Below are 3,387 nucleotides of genomic sequence, written 5' to 3' on the forward strand. Positions count from 1 at the left end.
GGTCCAAAGAAGGGACTTTCTCATGAACACCTTCAAAATAGCAGCTTGCAGCAACAAGAAACTCGTGTGCCGATCTATATAACGTGGGACAAACCATGAGACAAGGGGTAATGGACTCGCACACGGAGCTGGCCGGAATCTCTGCCTTGTCAATTGTAGTTCACTATTTCTCCCACTAAATATGCGATTTTTGAGATCGCTCGGGCATTTTCGGAAAGAAGACACCTTAAAGCATGCCCAAATTTCAAAAAAGTTTCAATTGTCCCACCAGGGCTCGAACAGGAACAGCTTCGCCGTTGCGCTACTCGAATGCGCAAGGCGCCGGCCATGGTGCCAGGGGCGACGCAGGGGGGACGCATCTTCAACTTGCGATAGAAGCTTCCGGATGCCGAAAAAGTGACCGGACATAGTTTGTCTTCGACATATATCAAGGTGCACCACTTGTCCCGTCACTGATGCGGCATCCGGAAGCTCGTATCCGCAAGTTGAAGATGCGTCGCCCCTACATCGCCCCTGGCACCATGGCCGTCGCCTAGCGCATTTGAGTAGCGCAACGGCGAAGCTGTTCCTGTTCGAGCCCTAGTGGGAAAATTGAAACTTTTTTGAACTTTGGGCATGCTTCAAGGTGTCTTCTTTCCGGAAATGCCCGAGCGATCTCAAAAATCGCATATTTAGTCGGAGAAATAGTGAACTACAATTAGCAAGGCAGAGATTATTCCGGCCAGCTCCGTTGCGAGTCCATTACCCCTTGTCTCATGGACAAACTGTCGCACGCTTGAAACCGTGCCACACGCTTGTAAGTGTGGGACAAATCCGTGTGCAAGCGTGGGACAAACTGTGTCCCATGCTTACAAGCGTGGGACATTTTGTCCCACGTTCTACTGGGTGAGTTTTCTCAATGTGTCAATAATTTGTAGGTAGTTTGGGCACCCCAAGGGGATCATTTTCTACCAATGAACTAGTGGGCGCAAACGTCTAGGTACGGAGATAATTGGTGTTTTGTAATTGGCCTTCGCGCCTGCGAGGTAGGCACCCGCTGCCACTGATGGGCGCAGGACCTCACGTGGGGGTGTCGCGGGTCTAGGAGGGGTGCTTCGAGTCTCGAAGGGGTGCGGCGGACCTTGCAAATGTCTTTTGGGAGGGGTTGCCGCGGGTCTCAAGGGGCTGCCATGGTGGCCCCCGTTACAGTGGATCTCACGCCTGTCTTTGCGAGGGTGGCGGGATTCCACGGATACTTCCGCGAGCTAAGTGGCACTCCCGCGAGTACTGCTAGTCCCGCGACACCCCCTCGACAGGTCCTGCCACCCTCAGTGGCACCGGGTGCCTACCTTGTAGGCGCAAAATCCAAATTCAAAACACCAATTATCTCCGTATCTACACTGAGAATCGAAACGCTATGAGTATAGCGTCAATTGGAGCAATGCGAAAGCATTGCACATGAAGTGCAATACCTACCAATTCCGATGCATTAGCATAGGGCATTTTCGGGGCGCATTGCACGTATGGTGCAATGTGGCTGTGGCATTGCACGTATGGTGCGATATCTCAGCTGCATTGCACCATACGTGCTATACTCATAGCGTTTGGAATCTCAGTGTAGACGTTTGCGCCCACTAGTTCATTGGTGAAAAATGGTCCCCTAGAGATGCCTAAACTGCCTGCAAATTATTGACACAGTGAGAAAACTCACCCTGTAGTGCATGCCTGTCTCACACTTGGATTTGCAGTGTGTTCCTAATTTTTCTCTTCCTCCTTTTCCGGCCGGGGCTGCGCGCAGGACGATGCTGCAGAGGGCATGGGAGGGCGGCCGGGGAAGTCCGCCCCAAATAAAGACGCCTCGAGTGTGTCCGCCGCCCATTTCCGAAAACAATCACCTCCTGCGTGTTTGACTGTTTACGGAAAAGCGGCGCCACCGTCGCCATGGAAACCCCGTGTGTGTGTGTGTGTGTGTGTGTGTGTGTGTGTGTGTGTGTGTGTGTGTGTCCCTCTGTGTGTGTGTGTGTGTGTGTGTGTTCCTGCAAGTCCAAATAGGAAACGCCGGTCAATGCCGTCCGGATAAACACGAGGGCGATCGGACGGACCTTTCATTGTTGCGGCTGTTTCAACAAAACCGGATGCGCTTTGCATCTGTTTGCTGCAGCGGGCATTCTTCTGCCGCGGGGCGTTGGCGTTGGGCGTCTGCACCCTTCACGCGGTCCGTCTGCAGCGGACGGCGGACTGCAGACTGGTGCCGAGAGTCGTTCTCGTCGGTCCAAACGTCCACCCAAGAAGGGCGTTTCTAGAACCAAGAAGATGGTGACTTGCTTTAAGGGAATTTTCTTGAAACGTCCAAGTCAATCTACTTATGACGAGTATATTATCTTGGTTAAAGACGCCTGTTTTGGTGTCCTGCGAGCAGCATCGCTGTGGCTTTTACCTAAGGCCAGGCGCGTATAGAGGGGGTGAGGCGACCGCCCCGCCCCTCCCCTCTTCGTCCCCGAAGGGGACCAAAATTTCGACTTTTACGCGGATTTGTTCTTTGTATTGATGCGTTGACTCCCCCCTCCCCCCCTTAGTCGACTCTAATTACGCCCCTGCCAAAGGCGCAAACGAAGAGAAAGTGTTGAGAAATTTTGGAAAATGTAGCGTTTTGCAGGAGTCAGTGGGTCACTCCCACTTCAAAAAAGGAAGAGCCAAGCCGACTTCGCTTGGCTCGTCCAAGGGCTTGCCGTTGTCGTTGAGGGAGCGAGGTGTCCCGTGGGACTTGCCTTCAGCTCGGCGAGTACACCGTAAGACACGAACCTGGGTGGCCTTCGCAGTGGCGACGCACCGATCAATCAACCTGGATTGCCTACCCCCGGGACACGGGGTGCGTCCACGCGCCGTCACCCCACAGACCGTTTCCGAGAGTCCTTTTCGTCGCTCTGTCGCTCTCGCACTCATGGGGCGTGCCGTGTAGGTGCGAGAGGGACAGAGCAACGAAAACGACTCTCGGGATCAGTCTGCTGGGGTCATGTTTGTGATGAAGACGACGGCTTAGCGCCACCCGAAAGCACCGCGTCACTCCCAGGCCGATTCCCAGAGGGAAGTCCCGTTGCTCTGTCTCTCTCGCACTCGTGGGGCGTGCCGTGTAGGTGCGAGAGAGACAGAGCGACGAAAAACGACTCTCGGAATCAGCCTGCAGGCTTGCAGGGCGCGCCGCCAACCCTTCCCTTCCTTTCCCCCACCACGCCGCTCCTCGGGCTGCAGCAGCGATGCTGCAGTCGCTATCTTTCTGGACCCTTGCGCCCCGCCGCGCCCCGCCCGCCTCACCACACCCCGCCGCGCCCCGCCACGCCCCCGCTCCCCCCGGCGTACGAGAGCGGGCGTAGCGTAGCGTGCAGTAGCCGACGGCCCGGCGGGGGGAGA

The sequence above is a fragment of the Thrips palmi genome, unplaced genomic scaffold, assembly GCF_012932325.1.
Source record: "Thrips palmi isolate BJ-2018 unplaced genomic scaffold, TpBJ-2018v1 HiC_scaffold_16, whole genome shotgun sequence".
NCBI classification, from domain to species: Eukaryota; Metazoa; Arthropoda; class Insecta; order Thysanoptera; family Thripidae; genus Thrips; species Thrips palmi.